The 24,984-nt window shown below is 43.9% G+C and overlaps 1 long non-coding RNA gene across 2 annotated transcripts in view; it reads left to right on the forward strand.

The window, feature by feature from the left end:
• The first annotated feature begins 9,624 nt into the window (after window positions 1–9,624).
• The window catches only part of LOC111556069, a 54,594-nt gene continuing 39,234 nt past the window's right edge, over window positions 9,625–24,984 (forward strand). For both annotated transcript variants that reach the window (XR_002735716.2, XR_002735715.3), the window contains exons 1-2: window positions 9,625–10,033; window positions 12,075–12,152. This is a non-coding gene — a long non-coding RNA (uncharacterized LOC111556069). The remainder of the gene's footprint in view (window positions 10,034–12,074; window positions 12,153–24,984) is intronic.

Consider the following 24,984-nt stretch of genomic DNA (forward strand, 5'->3'; position numbering starts at 1 on the left):
AGTTTAAAGATGATCATGGTAGATCTCACCACAAGATGGCACTATTTATGACATTTATTTGCCTTGATTAAAACCGACCTGACATTTGAGGGGTCCAGGTCAAGAGGGAAAAAGAAGGCCTAAATACCACGTTTAATTATTTAAAAGTTAAGTCAGTCTAACACACAAAGTAAATAAAATATGTTTCCTATCTGGAAAAATATACCTTCCTAATGAATTGGAAGGCGAGGTACAAACTGCAAAAGCTGAGGCTCATGTTGCAGGCAGAACAGGATGGCTGAGGGAGGGTCAGCATCCAGCACCCTCGTCAGCCCATCGTGCACTGTGATGGCCTTGCACACGTGCCTCTGAACCCCATCCACATCCCTGTGCCCCTCAGCCTTGGGCCATCCTCGGAGGCCAGACCAGGGGAAAGGTCCTACATGATCTGGAAGTATGCTCAGGATTGCTTGCGCAGGCACTTGTGAGAGGAAGTCACCTAGAGCAAGGATTAGCTGATTTTTCTATAAAGGGTCAGATGGTAACTATTTTAGGCTTCATGAGCAATGCGGTCTCTGTCACCCCAATTCAACTTTGCCACCGTATCACAAAAGCAGCCATAGACAATACATAAAATGAACAGGTGTGGCTGTGTTCCAATAAAACTTTAGGTACAAACACATGGATTCGGACCACAGGCCATGGTTTGTAGGCATGTAGTCTAAAAGCTGGGGCTAAGGCTGCCAAATAAAATACAGGACACAGAGTTAAACTTGAACTCCAGATAAACTGAATACTTGTATAAGTAGGTCCCAAATATTGCATGGGGGCATACTCATACTAAGAAAAAAAATGGTTTATCTGAAATTCAAATTTAACTGTCCATCATGTAGTTTTATTCGCTAAATCTGTCCATGCTAGCTGGGGTGGGAGCAGAGGGTAGGACTGTCCCATTGGCCCTGGGCACTCCTTACCCATGGGGAGGGCCACAAGCTGAGGGAGGCCAGAGCGGGGCCTCTAAAGCACAGGCTGTAAGGTCAGGGCTACATTGCCCAGGGCCTGAGGACAGTTATGGTTTTTAAATGACAATTACATGCTCTCAAATAATAAATAGAATATTATATTTCCAATTTATATAGTTGATTTTCTGGAGTCTGGGCATTTATACAGTCAACAAATATTTGTCAAGTTCCTGTATGTGCTGGCACTGAAGGATACAAAATGGTGCCAGAAAAAAAGGAAAAAATGCATAATCCCTGTCTCCATGGGGCTTATGCAGGGGAGGCAGACATCGCACCAATGCGCAACTTCACACATAAATAATCATTACAAAGCAGAGGGGCCATGAAGAAAAGGAGAGTAACAGCAGAGAAAAATCAATCGAGGGACAAGGAGGCAGACTGAGAAGTGAGGTTTGAGCTGAGATGCAAAGGAGCACTAGGAGGTGCCAGGTGAAGCAGAGAGGAGAGGAACTGGGGCAGGAGAGGGGCCGGTGGTGAGGAGGAAGGGGCTCGGCGGGCCTGTGAGCAGCTCCCATTCATTTCAAATGCAGCAGGAAGCTCCCACAGGGTTTTTAAAGGGAGGGAATATGATCCAATTCTCATTTTAAAAGCTCACACTTGCTGATTCTTCCTGCAGAGTGGATGGGGCAAGAGGAAGAGGAAGAGAGAGGAGTCTTCGGAAGGCAGTGCAATCATTCTGGGAACAGGGAATGGTGAGAAGAGCACAGCTTGGAGAAGCGTGTGCAAGGGCTAGGGGATGGGGCGGGGACAAGAGATAGGGGTGTCCGGACCAGCGCCGGGGTTTCTGGCTTTGCTGAGCAGAGAAAATATGAAGGAGACGCAGGCTTGGGGAGAAGATGGACATTTCAGTTGTTGACGTGTTAAGTGGGAGGTGCTGTTTATACCACTGAGTGGACATCTCAAGGAAGCAAGGAGATACACAGTTGGCCCTCCATATCCACAGGTTCCATACCTATGAATTCAGCCAACCTCAGATCACACAAATGAAAAACAATACAACAACTATTTACATAGTAGCATTTACATTGTATTAGGTATTGTAAGTAATCTAGAGATGATTTAAAGTATATGGGAGGATGTATACAGCTTGTATGGAAATACGATGCCATTTTGTATAGGGGACTTGTGCATTCGCAGGTTTTAGTACTCACGAGGGTCCTGGAACCAGGAGATATGACTGTACTTGTCATATCTGCAGCTCAGAAGAGAGGCCAGGGCTACAAATGGAAGGCAGCAGGTGGTCGAAGTCCTGTGGGAGGTATTTGTAGCCATGAGAGTAGCTGGGACCTTCGTGGTAAAAAGAGAAAGGGGTCTGAGGTGGACCCCTGAGGCCCTTCAATGTTAGAAGAGGAGACAGCAAAGAAGGAAAACAAGCAAGAGCAGTGCTGTGCAAGCCAAAAGATGGGAATGCGTTAAAAAGTTCTAATTCTGACAATTACCAAATACATCCTTTTTCCTTGAGAGCTTGTAAGGCCCCTCCTCGTCACAGCCTCTCTTACCTTATCTTATTGCTATAATATGATGATAGAAAGATAAAGCAGATGAGCGAAAGATAAAAACACATCCATCAACAGCCATTACAGTCACTCTCATTAGTATTCACATACTCAGTGTCAAAGGAGTAAGTAAAAAGATGAATGGGTGACTTTTGAATAAGTGAAGGAAGATATTCATTTCCCTCGACTTCTTGGTTAGGAAACAGATTTTGAATCTTCTTTAAAGAATTTTCCTTAACAAAATGGCAGCCAGTAAAGGTAGAGGCTCCTTGAACAAATCTAACGTGTGTTGGCATTTCCTAGCCTAGGAGGGCTGCCCTCCCATGGAACCTCAGTCAAGCACACTGGGCTCAGGAGCCTAGAAGAGTCAGTCCCATGCTCAACTCACTGGGATGACGGGTGCCATGTGCTGTTCTGACTACCTATGGGGAACTCATGGAGCTCCTGTGACTCAGATTGGTGACATTTCTTAGTTCCTAGTAAATAACCTTGTGTTTTGACCTGTAACAATGTGAAATGTTAACAAAGCCATGAGGAAATTAAAATCCCTTGATGTAGGTTGGAGGCTGCCTAAGTGGATCCTGTCCAGGTGACCAAAGGTCTGCTAGACCCTGAGAAGAAACAAAGAAAGAAAAAGGTCACCGAGCAAATAGCCATGTGGTGAAATGCCAAAGTACAAGAGTTTATTGAGACCAAAGAGGTGCCTTTTACATGAAAGAATTCCAGCTAAAGGTCACTAACAGGTCCAAACACCAACTAATACAGGTAAAATGGAAGTTGATGGTTAAAAGAAGACCTGGGGCTCTGATTGCTGTATTGGAATAAAATCTAGTGAGCAGCAGTACTTTAGTTATTATTTTTCTGTAGAACTTTACAGTTTTCAAAATGTTTTTCCATATATAACCACCTTACTTTTTCAGAAACCTGACAACTGGTCTTAGCAGGGATTAGGATTTACATTTGGCAGATGAGCAGGAGAAAGGCTCAGAGAAGTTAAGTAATTTGCCTAAGGTCACAGAGCAACCTGGTCAGGTGGTTGCCAGAACCCAGGTCGTTGATCAACCAGTTCATTGATCATTCTAGCACAATATCTTTCAGAACAATATCAGATCACAAAATGAGATCAACACAAGGCCTCAGTGATTCCACAAAGAATTTTCTGCCCAGCCGTTAGCCAACTTCTATGGCTGATACATGTCTGTGTCTAACAATACCAGGGGTCTGTATAAATAGAAGCCATCAGTGAAGACACAGCAATAGAATTCCAAAAGAGGCACCACATAGAAAGCTCATGTTTTCCAAGCCAAACAAAGTACTGGCTATTACTGGAAGCCATGAAGTAAGGCAACATTAATATCAATTTGTTGCTACTTACTGTTGCTGTCCCCTCCTAAGAAAGGAGACACAGCCAGACTGCTCCACAGAGTGGCTCCCTGCTGGGATCTGTGGAGTTAGACAGAGTCAATCATACCTCATCTCTCTCAAATTATTTGACCACCTCTCTTGGTTCCTTTTATGAAAACCTGCAGAAGAGTTAACCACCGACCTTCCAGAAATGTAATCTGACTCCTGCCCCCATCTGGCCAAGCCTTGGTGTGGATACGATGGGGGTGAGAGAAGAGGCTGAGGTGCAGCTAAGAATTCTGGCCAGCACAGGGACATAAGATTCCAAAATCCTCAAGGGCAAGGATCAAGCTTGAGGGCAGACTGACTTTTGGGCTTCACTCCTCTTGTCATCTCAATTACCAAATACGGTCATGCAAATAGCACTCAGTTACGGCTTGCTAAATTGAATTACCCTGAAAGGATGTGAGATGGACAAAGTGGAGAGGATGATTACTCAGAAAGACATGGCTTCCCCTACAAATCAATAAGAAGAAGGCAACCCACAGAAAAACAAGCAAAACATCTGGATAGGAACCTCATAAAAACAATATCCAAATGGACAATAAGCATATCAATAGGTGCTCAACATTGGTAATGCCAGGGAAGTACTAATTAAAACCACCTGAGTTACCATCTCATACCTTTTATTTGGAATAGCTAAAATAGAGGACACTGAGTTCACACTCTAGAAGCTGGTACAATTCATACATGTCAGAAAACCATTTGACAGTCCCTACTGCTGCCGAGTATATACATATCCCATCACTCAATAGTGCTATACCTGGGTACATACCCACCGTAAATGCATACATGTGTTCACTAAAAGGTGTGAACTAGAATGCTGAGAACACCATTATTTAGAACATCCCCAAAATGGAAACTGCCCAAATGTCTATTAACAGTAAGCTAAATAAGTAATGGCATATTTGCAAAATTAAATATTATACAACAATGAAAATGAACAAACTACCTGTGCATAGGTGAATCTTGAGCAAAAGAAGCTGAAAGGGGACATACTATATAACTACACTTATAGGAAGTTTAAAAGTGGGCAAACCTACTCTAGGGTGTCAGAAGTTAATATGGTCACCCTTAAGGGATAACGACTATGAGGAGGATTTTTGAGGTGCCTATCATGTCTTGTTTCTTGATTTGGGTGCTACTTACATGAGTGTGTTCAGTTTATAAACATTATTTCAGCTGTACATTTGTGATTTGTGCATATTTCTGAATGCATTTTATACTTCCAAAACAGCCTTTTTAAATGTATTTTATTTTATTATGTTTAGAGAGTTGTTCTTGTTCTGTCATCCAGGCTGGAGTGCAATGGCACTTCATAGCTCATAGCAACCCTAAACTCCTGATCATTTTAAAAACACATTTTGTTTTTCCAGAGGAGTTTGGTCTTTATTCCTTAAGCAAACAGTGATTTATTTCCTTCTTTCTGGGCATCAACAACCTACTCAAAAACCTTTTTTAAGGGCAAAAAATAATTTGCCAGCATTTCTAATTCCACCGCTGCTGTCATCCAACCAGGTGTAGCCTGGGAAGTGAAGAAGAAAAGGAAAATTTCTTCTCCCCTCCATTACCTCCCATTGCACATCCTTTCTTGGTTACTTTTTCTCTTTTCCCTTTTTTATTTACTTTCGGACTTAGACCTTACCCCTTTTGGAAGGCCTAATTAGAGGGTAGTTTTGAGACTGGCATGGTGTTGGAAACCTGGGTCCATGGAGGAAGTCCACATCACACTGGATGTTTTGGTGGTGGACCACATGGCAGGAACAAGAGGCAGGGTGAAATCCTGGAGGCTCTGCATGGACAATGATGCCACTTACTGTAGTAAGCACAAAAAGGCTCAAATCTCCTCTTTAGAGAAGTATTAGGACCACCAGCTGGTTGGTTGAGAGCTGCCGTTTTAATGGTTGAAGCAAGAAATGATATATATCATGTCAATCAATGCAACATGAACATATGTCTTGAAAATGAGGCTTCATCGTTTCCTCCTTTTCCCTCCACTGTACCCATATATAAGTGATAATACAGTGGCCAATGCAAATGTCATAAAAGCACAACGATGAAAATGGAGCAAGTGACTGGGGTTAGCTGGGAAGAAGATGTCGCCAAGGGGAAGAGAGGAATCTGGCATCGGCAATTAATCATGGCCAAATAAATCTGGTATTTAACAGCAAGGATACCATCAGGCGCCCACTGAGAGCTTCAAGGAGTTCAGTTCCCTCAGTGATTACTAAAGCCAGCTTTGATCATTTAAAAATCACATTTTGTTTTTTCAGAGGAGTTTGGTCTTTATTCCTTAAGCAAACATTGATTTATCTCCTCTTTTCTGGGCAGAGATTCCTGTCATATAACCGCTCTGGCTAAAACAACTCTTTCTGTGCTCCAAAGTCTCAGTAGACTGCTTGTAGGAAGAGAATATTTTAGTCTCTTGGAGCTGCCAACAGGCAAATGGAAGGTAAAGAAAAGACTGCCACCCCCACCCCCTAGGTTTGGAACCATCAAAAACCAGAGCTCAAACTTTATAAATAGAGGCAGCAGCAGGGGCATCACACTCACAAAAACCACTGGATGCTACAGCCTTCGGAAATCCTTGTTTAGATAACCTCAGTCAGTAAGTATCTTCAAGGTCAAAACCCAGACCTTGAAGGTGCAGTGGAGCCAAACTGTCTTCATTTGAAACTGCTGAAGGCAGGCTCCTCAAGTGTGGGAGACCAGGAGTCCAGGCCTTGAGATCTCAGATCTGGGAAACTCCTGCGTAAAGAGAGAAAAGGAAGCCAGATCGAGGAGGGAGTGTCCCTGAGCTGAATCTTGAGTGTTGCAACTGACATCTCTGCTTCTCCAAGCAAGACTCCTGGACCGACTCCTCCCACGACCCCCACAGAGGGGACATGTGAGCAGTTGGAAAACCACCAGACCAGGCATGGTCTAGAGGCTGAGTAGATTCCTTCCCCATCACCCCCACTCCTACCCACCATGAAGGATGGTAAAATTGCCAGAGAGCCACATCCTCCCCTGGAAGGGGGACAGCATCTCAATGGTAGATCACTCTGTATGTCTTTTAAAGACACTTGCTTCCTCCCAGCTTCTGGCTTTTGGTATATATTTGGCAGCAGAGGTGTGTTTAATTAGGATTAGAGGAAAGGTTCTGATACTGCCTGCGAACATCCTCAGCCTGAGTAAAGGCACCAGTGGGAGGCTTTACCAAGCCAACCCGGTGATTTTGCTGTTCAGAGGTGACAACGTGCTAGCAGCCCTCCCTTGCTCACAGCACCTCCTCTGCCTCGGGGTCTGCTCTGGCCACCCTCGAGGAGCCCTTCAGCCCACCACTGCATTGTGGGAGCCCCTCTCTGGGCTGGCTGAGGCCGGAGCCAGTTCCCTCTGCTTGCAGGGAGGTGTGGAGTGAGAGGCGTGGGCGGCAACTGGGGCTGCGTGAGGGGCTCACGGGCCAGCCCAAATTCCGGGTGGGCGTGGGCTGGGCGGGTCCTGCACTGGGAGTGGCCGGCCCACGCCACTGGCCCCAGGCAGTGAGGGGCTTAACACCAGGGCCAGCAGCTGCGGAAGGTGTGAGGGGTTCCCCAGCAGTGCTGGCCTGCTGGGGCCGTGCTCCAATTCTCTCCAGGCCTCAGCTGCCTCCCCGCTGGGCAGGGCTCGGGACCTACACTCCACCATGTCCGAGCCTCCCTGCCAACCCTGCCGTGGACTCCCGCACCGGCCAAGCCTCCCCAAGGAGTGCCACCCCCTGCTCCGTGGCGCCTGATCCCATCCACCACCCAAGGGCTGAGGAGTGCGCGCGTGGGGCACAGGACTGGTGGGCACAGGACTGGTAGGCAGCTCCGCCCGCTGCCTGGCGCAGGATCCACTAGGCAAGCCAGCTGGGCTCCTGAGTCCAGTGGGGACTTGGAGAACTTTTATGTCTAGCTGGAGGATTGTAAATGCACCAATCAGCACCCTCTGTCTAGCTCAAGGTTTGTAAATCCAATCAGTGCTCTGTGTCTAGCTAATCTAGTGGGGACTTGGAGAACTTTTGTGTCTAGCTAAGGCATTGTAAATGCACCAATCAGCACTCTGTGTCTAGTTCAAGGTTCGTAAATGCACCAGTCAGCATCCTGTCAAAACGGACCAATCAGCACTCTGTAAATGGGCCAATCCACTCTCTGTAAAATGGACCAATCAGCAGGATGTGGGTGGGGCCAGATAAGGGACTAAAAGCAGGCTACCCAAGCCAGCAGTGGCCATCTGTGGAGATTGCTTTGCACTTTGTGGTAGCGTTGTTCTGTTTTTTTTTTGTTTGTTTGTTTTTGTTTTTGTTTTTGTTTTTTGCACGGTACATTTTGCTAGTGCTCGGTTTTTGGATCTGTGCCGTGTTTATGAACTGTAACACTCAGAGCTGTAGTACTCACTGCGAAGGTTTGCAGCTTCCCTCCTGAAGTCAGTGAGACCACGAACCCACCAGAAGGAAAAAAGTCTGGACACATCTTAACATCTAAATGGGAACAAACTCCAGACACACCATATTTAAGAATTATAACACTCACCGTGAGGGTCTGTGGCTTCATTCTTGAAGTGAGTGAGACCAAGAACCCATGAATTCCAAACACACAGTGATCCAGGTGAATTTCTTCACCATCAGAGTTCAACAGCACACATTCAAAACTTTATTGGCCTCATTCTCTATGGTGAAAAGAGCTGCTACTACATGCCAGGTACTGTAATGGGCTCCAAAGAGTAAAAATAAGATTCTGTTTTGCTTTTGCCTTTGCAGCACTAGTAGAGCAGGCAGACAGACATATACAAAGTAAGTTTTAACACCTTGGGAGAAGAACCACAATGGAGGTATTACAAAATGCTGTGGAAATACTAGGAAGGCTGAGTCAGTTATCATGGGACTTGTGGGGCCAGGCAGGCTAGCAGGAAGAGTGTCTGATGAACTCTTTACTGAAATCAGTTGATGAATTTTAAATAAGGAGGTAGCATTGAAGCTGGATCTTGAAGTATAAATAGGAATTCTTCAGGTCAAAAAGAGAATGGCACCATAGCAGAGAGAAAATCTGAGCTACAGCTACCATTTAAGATGGTGCTTCCCAAATTAGATATGCTCAAGAAACCACTGCTGGGGGTCAAGGTGCACTCAAAGCTGCGAAATAAGGATGATGTGCCTTTTCAGGGATGTTAATTTTGCTTAAATATTTGGGTAAAATAAGCTATACAAGAAGTGAAGTAAAGGCATTTTTAAATTAAAACAAGCATGAATGTTACATAATAGAAGACAAAATTGACCTGAACTTTTTTATTTGGTTTGGTTTTGGGTTTTCTGTTTGGGTTTTTTTAGAGACAAGGTCTCACTCTGACACCAAGGTTGGAGTGCACTGGCATAATCCTAATTCACTGCATCTTCGAACTCCGGGTCTCAAAGGGTGCTCCCACCTCAGCCTCCGAAGTAGCTAGGACTACCGGCGTGTGCCACCATGCCCAGCTAATTTAAAAAACAAAAATTTTTTTGTGGAGATAGTGTCTTGCTATGTTGCCCACACTAGTATGCGGCCTGAAGGAATCCTCCTGCCTCGGCCTCTCAAAGTGCTGGGATTACAAGTGTGAGTCACTGCACCTAGCTGACACTAATTTTTAAGATAAAGCATTAGCCCTCAAAAAAAAAAAAAAAAAAAAAAACTGCGAGCAGGGTGGTGGGGGTTCTGCCTTCTACAGACCCACATCCCGAGGTCTGTGTCTCATCTGTCATTGGGGGTATTCTGAAGGAAAGGAAGAGAAGCCTGGTTTACATCTAATCTGGGGATCAGGCTGTTGTGTGAGGTAGTTCAGTGGCTGATCAGGGCCGGGCAGCCAGAGCCACACGGTGATGAGCTTCACAGAGCCTGTGAGTGAGTGTGGACTGTACTCAGTAGGTAGAGGAGAGTCCCTGGCAGCTGCCCAGACAAGGTGACTATGCTGCTTAAGCTGCACTGTGATCCTCACTACACGGACTTGCTGTCTGGACAACATAACTAAAGCACAGTACTGACCTAGTCATTCCCCTGCTCAAGACTCTCAGGGGCTTCTTGTGGCTGCTGAATGAAGTCCGAATTATATGCAAACCTGGGCTGCAATGTGGAGAATGGATTGCAAGCAACAAGACTGACGGTGAGGAGATGGGTGAGCAACCTGGGGAGCTGTTGGAGGCTGAGACAAGGAAGCACAGTGGGAGTGGAGAGAAGTAGATGGCATTTGAGGTCCTCGTTGTTCTCTAACTTGCCGTTGCAGCCTCCATCTCTCGTGTACGTTTTTCTATATTTGAGTAAAGCTAAATGACTCACTACTACTTGTGGTTTCCTGCAAACACATTTTTTGCTCGTTCTGTTCTTTCTACCTGAAATGTCCTTTCTTGACCCCATCTCCTCCTGATGAAAAGGGCACCTGTCCTTCAGGGTCCAGCTCAGATAATCCTGGAAGCCTTATACTAAGCATCTGCTATGTGCCAGGCACCATGCCACATGCTTTGCATACTCTCTAATTTCTCTTCCCTGCAAAGTGAGTAGCACTATCTCCATTTGCAGATGAGGGAATGGAGCATCAAGGAGGTTAGGTAACACACGCAAGTCCACTTTGCTTGCAAGAGATTGAACCAGAATTTGAATCCTGATCTAGGTGATGCTAAAACCTGTATTTTTTCTACAACCCCATACTACCTGCTCCTTCGACTGACTTCCCCTCATAACCAAGCCTACACATGAGTTGAATTCCTCCCATATTTTCTCAATATAGACTGGCACCTCTCTGGAAGTATAGCATTATTAGAAGTGTGGGGTATGATGAAGGAGATATGGGTAGACTGGAAGACCTCTACTTTTTTCATTTAATTTCTTTTGAATCGAGATGGGGGTCTCACTCTCTCACCCAAGCTGCAGTACAGTGGCACGATCTCAGCTCACTGCACCTTCTGCCTGCCAGGCTCAAGTGATCCTCTCACCTCAGCCTCCTGAGTAGCTGGAATTACAGGCACATGCCACTACGCCCAGCTAAAGGCCACCTTTAAGAACAACACTGTTTCCATACTCTGGCTTCAACTCTGGCGGCTGTGTGGCTTTAGGCAAGTCACAAAACTGAGTTACACTTCATGGCATCATTGGAAAACAAAATGAAATAAAACAAATGAAGCTTGCAAATGAGTGTGCGCTCAATGATTGGTTCCTCCTCCCTTGCACATGACAGTTGGTCAATAAATGTTTTAAAGGCTGAAGGAACAAAACGAAGGAGGGACATCACTTGATTGCTGCATCTACATAAAGCTTTGAAAAAGTGGAAACCCTATGTTTGGGTCCCAACCGTCCACCCCCAACACACACACACACAGAGCTTTCAAATACTCTACAACATACACTTTCAAGTAAATTAAAACCCATTTTGGGAGCTTCTCAGACCTGCCAATACCGGAGCCCAGTCTCTGAGCTGAGTTCAATCCCAGAGCCCACAGTGCACTGTCCCTGTGGGGGCTGCCCTGCCTCAGGGCTGGAGTCTGTACTTCACCAGGTGCTTGCTGAAGAAAGGGCCCTGAGATGCCCTTTTTCCTGACTACTACTCCCTCCCACCCAGCTCAACCAATCACCAAGCCTGCGGGTTCTACCATCTGCTTCTCTCCCTCCCCTCTGCCCTCTGTGGGTAGAGCTCTTCCATTTCCCTGCCTCCAGCATCATTGATTGCCCTGAATTCTGGACATTGCAGCCAGGGTGATACAGTGGTGAACAAAATGAAGCCTGCCCTCATGAAGATCAAACTCTTCAAGTGCTATTTGGAAAGTTCACCAGTGTCTGGGCCCTCCTTGCTTCCCAACCTTGTTTATTTCCCCCATTCCCCTGGCATTCTCCACTCCAGTCACGCTGAGTCTCGCGTCTCACCAACACAGCTTGCTCTTCCTCCCCTCTGGTACTTTGCATGTGCCCTTCCCTCTGCACGGAGCATCTTTTCCCTATGCATCATCCCCGCCACTTGACTGCCAGCTCCTCTTCACCCTCCCAGTCTCAGCCTCAAGGTCACCTCCTCCAGGGAGCCTTCCTTAACCCCCAAAGGCACTGGGTGCCCCTGCTATGTGCATCCTTAGCACTATGGGTTTTTTTTTTTTTTTTAATTCTCCTTGAAGTCAAAGACCATGTTTTATATTAACTTTATGTATTTCTGTCTTTCAAAGGTATAAGTATCTGAGGCTACTATACCACTTGTTGATGAAATGAATAGTTGAAGCAGCCAGTTCAGCCTGTGATATAAGGTATGCTGAGACCTCCCCAGGTATAAATACCCTTAGGCAGTCCCTCCTGGGCGTCTAAAACTTCGGAGGGGCTGATGGGGAAGAGGAAAGGAGCAGAGAGGCTGAACAAACAGGTGTTTGGCGGCCATCCTGCCTCCCTCCCTCTGTCCCCCAATACAGCGCAAATCCAAGTTCAGTGTGAATCTATTCAGCATCTGGATGATGGAAATGACATTTTCTTTCTTGCCAGACCATTTTGCAGCCCTCAGGGTCCATAGTTTCTATTAACTTTGAATGAATCTTTTTTTTTTTTTTTTTTTTATAAAGATTGAGTCTTACTCTGTCGCCCAGGCTGGAGTGCGATGGCGTGATCTCAGTTCACTGCAGCCTCTGCCTCTGGGGTTCCAGCGATTCTTCTCCCAGGAAGCTGGGATTACAGGCGTCTGTCACCAGGCCCAGCTAATTTTTGTATTTTTAGTAGAGACGGGGTTTCACCATGTTGGCCAGGCTGGTCTCAAACTCCTGACCTCAGGTGATTCACCCACCTCAGCCTCCCAAAGAGCTAGGATTACAGGCATGAGCCACCGCACCTGGACAACTTTTAACGAACTTGTTACAAGAATTTGTGTTAATAGGGAGCGTCTGGTAGACCTGGTTGGGAAAGGTTTTTTTTGCAGGGGTCTCTGTGCTTTGAGATGTGTTCTAGGAGAGAGAAAGGAACCATCAGAGAGAGTGGGTGCAGCCTTGAGTCATGTTGAGAAGCTGGCGTCCTTCAGTTTTCTCGTCCTGGTAAGCGTTTTTCAGGTCTGCTGGGTTTTGGCACCTATCAGCAAGGCTATTTTAAAGCACATAAAATCTGAAAATAAATGGAGAAGGGCTGTGGCAGAGGAAGGCTGGTTTGGCAAGGACTGCTGCTTGTGAGTTAGCGTTGACCCTGCGGGACACTGCAGCAGAGAGCGAAGACAAGGTTAGAGAGAATGGCTTCCCCTGGGGGTCACACTTACACCCTCAGGCCTCCTCTGTCCTCACTGGAGGAGACACTGATGTCACATACCCTGGAACCTTCTTCTGCTTCTCCTGGAATCTGAAGGATGGGGTTGCGGTGAGAGGAGCAGTAAGAAGCAACTAATTTCACTATCGGGAGGAGTTGCTAACATTCTACCTACCCCTCAGCCCTTCCCCATGCCAGGCCCCTACCAGTACCTGCAAGCCAGGTGACTGCTCCCCGACTCACATGGCCTCTCTTTGACCCAGGTGGCCAAAACCCAATAACAGAGAGTGCCTAACCTCCTGTCTTACTCTCAGCTATATCCTGCCCCATCCCGCCCCATTCTGTCCCACATGCCTTGCCCTCCATTAGTCTAACCTCTGATCTCACGCTCTGTGTCCAGCTCTACCACTTGTCTGGTGTAGCTGATGCATGATACTGATCAGCTGGTCCCTCCCAGACTACTCCCCTCAGTGAAGATCATTTGCATCTGTGTCAGAGATCACCTGCTTTAGAATGCCGGGGATGCACCTGAGGCAGCAGGGAGAGAGGAGGCGCCTGGGTGAGACTCCTTGGGTGTGAATCCTAGTCCTGGGGTTTATCTGCTATGAACTGGATTACCAGGGTGACTTCCTGAATCTCCCCCAGCCTATACCTCTTCATCTGTAAAATGGGGATTATAATAGCACCAGCCTTACAAGGTAGCTGAGAGAATTCCCTGAGCCAATTTACATTGTAAGTGCTTAGCAAAGCACCTGACCCACAGTAAGCGCTCAACTGATGTTGGATAAAATAAGAAAGTCAGCCTCCCAAGACGCTACTGATCTTCATGAGTGAGAAATGGATGCTTACTCCCCACACCTCCAAAAATACAAAACCAAGATGGTTAGAATAATAGTGCCTTTCTCTGTCCTGCGCACCCGGGTTCAGAAAAGAGGAGCAGAGCTCCATGGAGGGTCCATGAATTGAATGGCTGCAGTGTGGCTGAGGAGTAAGCAGGGATCCTTGGGGAAGGAGTCTGAGGAATGGGGGTTCATTGGGTAGAGATTGGAGAGTAAGGACCTCTGGGGCAGGGGTCTGTGGGGCAGGGACCCATGAAGTAGGGTCTATGGCTTCCCTTGAGAACCCAGAGCAGGGAAGAAATCAGGATGAGCCACAGCTGTCACCCCCAGGGCATCAGGGCTGTGGAAGCTGCATGAGGGCTAGAAGTCGATGGGCCGTGTGTGCTGATAAAGCCAGAAGAATCATTAGAGGCCAAGCAAACAGCACTTTTCAGGTGTTCTGTGTGGCGTGTCCTGGCAAATGCAGAGGATGGAGAAGGAGCATTTTCAGTGGCACCTGCCAGAGTGAAGCAGGCCCAGGTACTGCTCAACCCCTTTCACTGAAGTTCAGACTTGATTCTAGGGCAGCAAATGCATGTTCTATGGGTCCTGCTCCTTTCTGAGATGCCTGCCTTCCCCTTGACCTTCAAGTTCAGGAATGATAAAAATGCCAGACCTTCCACAGGTCTTTAGGGAGGGCAGGCGACTCATCCCAGAAAGGCACAATCATTAGTGTCATCTCATTAAACTGAAAACTGTTGCCGACTCAGGCTGGAGCTGCAAAGGGTGCTACCTCCTGGCTTCTGCGTGGCCTTCCCTGGGAGTTCCCCATGGTGGCATGAAAACATGAAAGTGAACAGGACAGGAAGGGGTCTTGAGCCACGGTGGCCTGCTGCTGGCAGGCACCAGGCTACGGGCAATGAGGGTACCAAGATGAAGGTATTATTCGGGATTAAGATTTGGCTGCTGTCATAGAGACAGCAAGTGCAGTGGCTTAAATAAGATAGAAGTGATTTCTCTTGCACCCAACAGCCTGGATCCAACATGGAAGACCCAAAGTGCTGGGGACCCAGCCTCCTCCTCTCTTGTTGCTCCTCTATTCCTAGGGTGTTCCTCTCAAGGACAAGGGGAATTTGGTCAAGGACAAATTCCCATCATATCTGCACCCTAATCAGTGGGCGGAAGGAATCCCGTGAGCTGTGTCCATCACTGCTGCTGGTATCTCTTCTGCCAGAACTTAGTCATGTGACCTTTCAAGAAAGCCTGGAAAACACTGTCTCTGTAAGAGTGTCCAGCTAAAATTCACAGGCTCTTTGAAAGAGAAAACAGGTGTGGGAACAGTTGACAGTCTGTTAGAGTGATTAAGACAGAGCCCTGCCCATGAGCAATGCAGTGTGCAGACCAACAAACCACGACAACGCACTGGGCAGGAAAAGTAGCAGTATTCAATCATTTACTCAAGGAACACTTATTTATTAAGGCCTACACGCATTAAGGAAATAGATGTAATAGTACCATCCTCTCCCTCATGGTCAGGTCTTAGGGGAAGGTCATGGTCTTAGGGGAAAAAGTCATCAAATGTACTAGGTGTTGCTATGGTTTAAATGTTTGTCCCCTCTAAAACTCATGTTGAATGTAACAGGTTGAGTAGGACCTTTAAGAGGTGGTTAAGCCATGAAAGTTCCACCTTCCCTCATGGGCGGCATGAGTGCCATTATACAAGGGGGAGTTCAGCCTTCTTTTGCCTCTTTGCACTCCCTCCTTCTGCCATGTGAAGATGAAGCATTCCTCTCCTCACTGGGGACGAAACATTCAGGGTGCCATCTTGGAATCAGAATCACTAAACCTGCCCACACCTTGATCTTGAATTTCCCAGCATCTGGAACTGTGAGCCACTAAATTTCTTTTTATAAATTGCCCCATTTGTGGTATTTTGTTACAGTAGCACATAATGGACTAAGTCCTATAAAGGAAACATTTGTTCACTCACCACACCCTGCTACCTAATAGTCCATGCACCAGTCCCAGGGATCTCGTGATAAAAGACACCACCCTTTCCCTCAAAGTGACTCACTCTTTAAAAGGAGAGACAGATACCTAAACAGACAACTGCAATCTGCGTGGTTAATACTGTGATTGTGATAAGGCCAGGGACCGGTAACACAGCCTGGAGGTTTTGCAGGACCAGAGAGCCTTCCCAGTGCTTTAACACCAGGTGGAACCCCAGAGTCTTGGTGCAACCCTGGGGAGCAGCCTGTAAATGACTGAAATTGAGTTTCTCACAAGCCCAGCTAGGAGGATCAGAGTTGGATTTAGATTTATTTTTTTAAAATACAGAAAAAAGATATTATTTTCACACTGGGTTATACACTAAGATTTATTTCCACCACACAAATGTAACTCCAGGAAACTGTGGGCTCAGGAGGCAGAACTTGGAAGATTCCCAGAGGCAGGAAATAGGTTTAGAGTGTCCAGAGGATGCACAGTGAGTGATTCATTCACCTCCTCTGCATCGCAGAACTTCACAGTGTTATTCCCGCCAGCCAGGAATGTGATAGCAGTTGGGTGGGGGTGAAGTCAAGGCTGCGTGCCCTGAGACACCCACTCCCTTTTGAATCTCCCCCAAGGATGGAGTCCACAGCCCCCAGAAAACTTGTTCTTGAGTTTTATTATCTCCATGGCCAAAAATGTTCTTTGTCTAACCAAAATCAGTATTACCTTGAATTAAAATCCACTTCCTCTTATTTGGGCTTTGAAGGGCTAGGACAGTGTTTGTCACCCTAAATTATGAGAAAGTGCTTTCTAAGCTATCAAGTCTCATAAAAATATTAAGTGGTTTTGTTTTCATCATAGGTAATAATATCATATAGCAGGTGAGGTGGAAGCTAAATTTTATTGACTAACACAGCCTGTTCTAGGAACTGTGCTAAGCACATTACATACATTACCTCCCTGTAAACCTACCACAGCCCTCCCAGGTAAGCATTACTTTACTTATTTTCCAGATGGGAAACTGAAGCACAGAGAGGTCAAGTAACTTGTCCGTGGTCATACAGCTAGTTTGTGGCAGAGCCAGGACTAGAACCCAAGTCTGTGTGACTCTTTTCAATCTTCCATAATTCAAGAAGATTGTAATTAGGCCACCCATAGTCTTTTCTTCTCTACGTTAAGCAACTCCAGCTCTATTTAACTTTTTATTCTTTTTATGATGGGCACTTCATCTGGTAGACTATCTGACAGTTTTTGAAGTTTAAAAGCTATTCTTGAGAGGTACAAATAGGTGAAGTTGTCTTAGGAGCTTAGTATATTGTAACCTCTGAGAAGAGTTTGTTCAAATCTTAAAATCCCAGTAGTACTGGGATCTTAAGACAATTATGACCATGTGGGGTCACATGTGAAGCGCTTAAAACAAAAGTGAAGACATATTGTCATGGGTTTTATTGTGTTATAATAAAAACTTGATTAATATCCTTTGAAAGACTTAAAATGATATTAATACGTAAGAATAGTAGGAGAGGTGGCAATAGAGAAAAAATTATCCAGCTATTGAAACCACTTGGAATACAAAATGTTTGTGTGTCAGGGGAAGGGAGTGGTATGCTTGAGGAAGGGGGATTATTGCGTACATTTGTTATCCATAGTTAATTTTACCTCCTCGCCTTGGTTATGCCAACTTTATCCTGTGCTTTTTATTTGTCTAAGCCTGAGACAGACATCAGAAAAATTCCAATAGCATCCTGCAATATACCTGACCAGTAATCCTCAAAGCTACCAACATTATCAAAGAAACTGTCACAGCCTAGAGGAGCCTAAGGAGATATGATGACTACATGTACTGTGGCATCCTGGATGGGTGGAACAGAATAAGGACCTAAGTCAAAACTAAGGCAGTCTAAATAAATTATAAACTTCAGTTAATAATATTTTTTTTTAAAAAATCACCCATCAGCTCCAATTGGGTAGTAATGTTCTTCATCAAGGATGAGGCCCAAGGATGGAAGAGACTAAGGGATAGACAAACCTCACAGTAGGGAAGCAAAAGTGTATGAACCCAAGGAGGAGACCTTGACTCTGCTCAACCTCCAACTGCTGTCTCAGCCATAGGGCCATCATCTCCAGCTGCTGTCTCAGCGGTAGGGCCATCATCTCCAGCTGCTGTCTCAGCCGTAGGGCCATCATCTCTTTTACCAGTGTGACATGAGCCCTCTGACCAGTGACGGTCTTGGGTTCTTGACCAGCATAGGGCCTTCCATAGGATCCACACTCATCCCAGACCACTTGATTTAAGGCATGTAAGGCGAGCCCTTCATCTCTCATTCACCACCTTTCAATTGGCCATTGATTTAAGTTGGCAAGATTTAAAAACAATCCCCACCACCTTGTTAAGTTCTCCCCTTAATTAGCAGAGGAAGAAATGCAGTTATTGGAAGCAACCTCTCTCCAGCACACTTCTCCCTGTTTGGCAAATTAAAAGCATTTGGATGAAGCTCTTCTGTGGTCTCAATCAATAGCTCAAGCCATAATTATTCAGCGGCGCTTGCAGTTTTCTGTGCTGACAGCCGGCTGGGTGTGCTGATCTGTAATTGTTTCATATGCTTATGCAGCTTGTCTCTTCCCATGATTGGGGTCTGCAGCAGACTAATCAATAGTATCGTTGGGGAAACTGGGGAATGTATTTGCCAACATCCAAACCTGCTCAGCCCTCCCCATCTCTGCAGGTGAGATGTTACCCACAGTTACATGAGGCTCTATTTTATGTTCCTGCTTTCACCCACTTGATGTGGAGCCGAGCAGCACTTTTGGGAGACCAAAAAATGCCCACTTTATAGGATAATTGTGTAATATCAGGCTTTAGATTGTGTGTAGTGGTTATGTGCCAAGGAGCAGTAAACGATAAAATCTTATTGGCTTAGATTTTACCAGTTTCAGAATTACTGATAACTTGGATGGAATGTGAATTTTTGAAGTTTGTCTTTTCTCAAGCAGATTGTTGCCTAAAGGATGGTGCAGCTTCAGGTTGTAAACAAAACTGCAGGGGTGGATGTTTAAGATATTTCAGAGGATTACATTTTTTCGGTATCACCTGTCAGTCTTTTAGAAGTGCCCAGTGACACACAGACAGCCAATATGTTCCTTGCAAATCCTTCTAGAGTCTGATAGTAGAAAGAAAAAACTCCAGTCCTGCATCTGTATTTCCCTAGACAGGTTACTTAGCTTTCCTTCTGAGTCGGTTTTGTTTTATTTTGTTTTTCTGCAAAATAGAAATATGGCCTGTCAACTTCCTAGGGGTACTGTAAGAATAATAAGAGGAAATAAAAGATATGACAGTGGCTTTTAAATGTAAAAAATAGTGTGTCAGCTCATTATTTTACACATTAAAGAGAGTATTTTAAACACCCATGGTTAATTTTTTATTTTATTTTATTTTTTACAATTTGCCTATTTAGGCTTACTCCCCATGTTCCTAAAAGTAATCAAATTAATTCTTTTAAGATTTATTAACATAGATTAACTTAGGCTATATTTCCATTTATGAACAATTAGATCTGAAAAGACTGCCTTTTTACATGAAAAGGAACGTGACGCCACTGATTCCAATGTGAACCTGAGCCCAGGTAGTTTGCACCAAGTGCATTGATTATTAAGTATGATTAGAGACTATACTAGATTGAGGTATTGAGGCTCCTCTAGGGTATCCTAGGAATGATTCCATGAATGACTATCGCTTGGGTTCAATGCTGAGATGCATCCAAAATTATGGGTGCTCTTCTTAAGAAGTTGTGGTTTCTGAGGATCTGACCACTTTTCTGTAGGAGAAAATGGCTTGACGGCCTGGGCAGGGCACTGGAACCGCACAGCCTTGGAATCTCTTTCACATAAACCTTTTGAAAGTGTCTGCAGTTCACCCAGTCATCAACACCCTTTCCTAGTTTTTAATAAGTACCCATATGCACATGGTCTTGTAAAAAGTAAGCTGCCCAGAAGCCTGAACAATCATGTAAATGGATGATGTCACTGATGCTGACCTGAGTCCCCTGCTGTCCTATTTACTGAACATACATGTTGCTACTCCCTTGGAAGCACCATGTCAGTGTACCTTGACAACATCCTTTTGTTTCCTCCAGAACTGAACCAGCTTGGATAGGGTTCAAGTAGAACCTACCTTATACCAAATCCAAGGCATTTTGGCATCTGTATTGAAAGAATTATTCGAGTCTGCAGAGATAGTTCATAATCATTGTTATTCTATTTTCATTTTCTTGCATTCAACCTCCATCAACCACCACCCATTCATCACATTTTTAAAAATTCAATGTGAATAATACTGCATATATTCTCTGAGCCACTCTCTCCTTATGTCAGAGGAGAAATTAAAGCAAACCAGTCAAAAATCTCTGGAAACATGGAGTGGTTTGGAAATAACTGTCTCTTTAAATGAAAGAGAACATGAAAACTGATGGTTCCAATCTGAGAGTGAGCCACACTTTATCCTGGAAGAATTATTAGAAAGAAAGGGACATATATTTCTGTTGACACTGTATATTAAGTGAACTTTCTAAGCCCTATTTGTCTGTATTGAATAAATATGCTAAGAATTTCCTACCATGTCCTGTATCTCTTCCGGTTTTAAATCAAAAGGATTAAGACTCCTAATTAAGACACTGGAGGAGGACCTGATCAGTTTTGCTAGTGCAAATTAGTTCAGAGGCCCAGAGCTGCTCCTTTCTGTTTGCTGGTATGGAAGGTTTGTTTGATTTAACATGATTGAGGAAATGAAATATCCCTAAGACAAAGAACCAATATTGCACTTCTGGAGAGTGGCTGAAGGGAAACTGGATTGGAATTGCACATTAGTAGTGGATCCAAAATCAAACCAGAAGGAGACGTGTTCTTTAGAAGGAAAATGATGTGACGACTAATCATTTGAAATAGATTGTACCTTCTTCTTCCTTTATCTTTTTTTTTCTTAAAGGAGCAGAAATGAGTCTCAGTTTTCTAACAGGTTGTATGAGCTTGGGACGTTGTCTTTCCTTCCTTTGGTATATGTCAAGGTTTTAGATGCATTACCTTGTTATTATTCCCAGTATTTCTATAAAATAGTTATTATTATTACCCCTATTTAACAGATAAGGAATCTCATACTCCAAACAAAGATACAGTAAATCCTTATTCGTAAAATGTGACTTAAAGCAAAAGATACGGTAGGTCATCGAATAATGTCGTTTCCTGCAATAATGTCATTGGGTTTCATCGTGAAGTTCATGAGGAAAAAAAGTTTATTTTTAATATATCTTGTTTCACTTAAAGTCACAGTTTCCAAGAACCCACTGAGGATGTCAAGTGAAGACCTACTATATTGACCTCAGGTGAAGAATTCTGTGAGATCTTGGTGACTGTTTCTGATTCCATTGATCCACATTCATTTAGTAAGTCTGAGAAGAAAGATCTTCATCAAAGACAGTACAGGCTTATCCAGTTTTGGTGTTGCATTTTGTGTGGTTTGGTTTTATTCCTATTTAGTGGATCTGGTCAGGCAAGGATGATTCTCCAAGGGCTATGGAAAAAACAGGCAGGATGCACAGGGTACTCATGTATTACCAGCTGAATTCAGACCACAAACAGCCTGGAATGACTGTCTCTCATCCCAGGTTTGGGTTTGCCTTCTCAAGGCTGATTTTCTTCTCTTCCCTGTCTCCCAGGGTACACAATTTGTGCACTTACTTTTTCAAGACCTTGGGGGCACTTTTACAACTTCTGTGCTCAACAAATTCAGTTGTTTGTATCTTACTTATATACTAGTATTCCATAAAAATGAAACTTCTTGTGTTGTTTGAGGGAAAGGGAGCTGGGGTCTATTGTGTGGCTGTGTGCTACATATTTGCAGGGACAATCACCTTTGTCGACGGATTGTTTCTAGTACCTTAAGGGTTAATCCCATTTTATGTCTTAGATGGCCCGTCAGACTTTGAGAAAGAAGAGAATGAAAGATGGACTGTTTTAATTTTGTCAAGTTAGATGTGGTAATTCAGAGCAAACCCAAATCAACCAGTTCCTACTTCCTACTCCATCACAGATGTGAGACACACACACACACACACGCACACACACACATATATACCAATAAGACACTGGGATATATGTGTGTGATTTATGCATGCGTGTGTGTGTGTGTGTGTTTATGTGGAAACTTTAAGACCTGGGTTTCCATGAGTAACACATAATGGGGTAGAAATGTGTAATTGCTATGTGTGGACAAAGTGGATGTGAAAAATCAGTCCCTAACTGTGGGATTCAGGAGTCCTGGAGAAAGATTCCAACAATACCAGTTATTGCCTTTTCTGTTACTTATCTCCTAGAAGCACTGATGTCTATGACTGTCATGTGACTTCCTGCAATGTATCAGGCCAGGGCTTACTTAACAGGCATCCAGAGGTACATTGACTTAAGGTTACCCAAGATTTGTTTTAATCGGGTATGGTAAGACACACAGACATGGAAATGACTGCCATGAAGGGAGAAGTTTGTTATACTCACAGAGCTCTAAAAACAGGAGGCACCAGGGGAACAGGAGGAAACAGGAGCAAGGGAACACGTGGTGGGCAAGAGCTTCTATTGTGGTTTCCACAGGAAGAAACAAGCAAGGCAAGGCGAGCAGGTTTAGGATTGGCTAGTTTGAATAATTTCAGCAGGCTCTGGGGAATAGCCTTGCCTGGTATTTTGGTACTTGGCTCTGGGATGATTAGGGAAAGGGAGAGTGGCCCAGAATGTGAGAGCCATTAAAGAAAGAGGCTGGGGTGTGGGCTCTGGATGGGCTGGTTTGTGTATGAAAAGCATGCTCATGGGCTATTTGTTTACTATCTCTAGGAATTAGGTAGCCCTGGGAGAGGCAGTCCCTACAGGGTTAGCAAAATCCCAAGATGTCAAAGCATCCAAATACAGAAAATAAAAACATAGTGTTCATACATTTTGAACTTTGTACTTCCTGTGGTTCTGAAGACAGAGAAAGGGCTTCCGGGATACTGGTCTCACGTATGTGGGAAAACCTTGACTGTGACTCGTTAGTATGTGAAAGAGTTAATGGCAGAGGGGAAAGCCCTACTTTTGGGGGTTCTGGGGTAAGTGTACAATTCAGTAGTTTTTAGCATACTCACAAATTGTGTAACCATCACCACCATCTAATTCAAGAATATTTTCATCACCCCAGAAAGAAATTCTGTACCAATTAGCAGTCACCCGCCGTTCTTCCTACCCTCAGCCCCGGCAATCACTAATCTACTTTCCATCTATATGAATTTGCATATTTGGACATGTCATATAAATGGAATCCTACAGTATAGAGCCTTTCGTGTTTGGCTTCTTTCACTTAGCAAAATGTTTTCAAGGTTTATCTGTGCTGTAGCATGCATTGATATGTCATTCCTTTTACAGCCAAATAATCTTCTGTAGTATAGGTAGACCACATTTTGTTTATTCATTCTTCAGTTGATGGACAGTTGGATTGTTTCCACTTTTTGGCTATTATGAATAATGCTGCTATGACATTTGTGTACAAGTGTTTTATGGATGTATGCTTTTATTTCTCTCGGAGACATACCTGGGGGCGGAATTTCTGGGGCATATGGAAGCTCTATGTTTAACTTTTTGAGAGACTCTCAAACTGTTTTCCAAGATGACTGTGCCAGCAATGTATAAGGCTTCTGATTACTTCACATCCTCGAAGATACTTGTTATCATCTATCTTTTTGATAATAGCTGTCCTAGTGGATGTGAAGTGGTATTTCACTGTGGTTTTGATGTGCATTTTCCTAATGACTAATAATGTTGACCATCTTTTCATATGAAAGCTCTATTTTTTTGTGATTTTTCCTTAGAATGTGTGTGGTAAAAATAAACAAGAAAAGGCAGTAAAAATCATCCTTAGTTTTATAACTCAGAGATGATTTCTAATACTTTTATATATATATATATATAAGTATATATTATGTAAAGGTATTATATATCTTATTTTATAGAAAGGTATTACCATATATACATATATGTGTATATATGTATATAAATATGTTTGTATATACATATATATAAAAAAATCTACCATTTTGGGGGCCTAGATTGTTTCAAACTTTATGCTAAGATAACTTGGCAATGATACACTGTAGTCAAATTTTTGTAATAAATCTTTGTAACCTTTAAAATAAATCCCTTTATAATAAATCCCTTTATATATATTATAAATACCTTTATATATAAAAAATACCTTTATATATACTTATATAAAGGTAATAGGTATTTACATATATAAAGGCATTATATGTATACATATATGTATGTATGTACATATACATATACAGCATATGCATACTTTTATATTCTTTCTTGGAAGAAATCTGAAAAGAATAAATACCTTTATATATATACACACACACACACACACGTATATGTGTGTATATATGTATAAATACCTTTATAATAAATACCTTTATATACATACTTGTTACTCTGTTATATATAATATATAACCAAGACCCAGAGAAATGTTGTTACTTAACCTAAGATCTCACATCCGTAAAAAAGAAGAGTCAGTATCCCACACCAGATCTTCTGCTGGCAGAGTACCTTTTTGCTTTTGCTTTTGCTATGTAGTCACATTCCATTTATTCCAGAAACCTGAGAAAAAAATCTAACTATGTGTGGTCTGAGCAAGGCTATCAGGCCTTTTACATGGCTCTGTGGGTGACCAATGTTGTCCTGAAATGATATTATGTTCCATTTCACCATGGAGAGGTCAAACTAGAAATGGCCTGATTGGTCTCAAAAGCAATGTGACTTTGGGGGCCAATTCTGCTTATGTTCCTGTCAAAGGGGCGCCTATTTAGGACATGGGTCATGGTGACTCCCAAGTATTGATGGCATAAGTAATGCACAGCCTGCACAGCCTCCTCACCAGCAGTCAGGAAAACCATGTATCTGCCAGCTAATTCTAAGAGCAGCGTTCCCCTTCATGCAGATTTGTGACTCTCCTGGGCCTGGTAGGCACATTTAAACA

Source organism: Piliocolobus tephrosceles, chromosome 6 (genome assembly GCF_002776525.5).
Source record: "Piliocolobus tephrosceles isolate RC106 chromosome 6, ASM277652v3, whole genome shotgun sequence".
Taxonomy (NCBI): Eukaryota; Metazoa; Chordata; class Mammalia; order Primates; family Cercopithecidae; genus Piliocolobus; species Piliocolobus tephrosceles.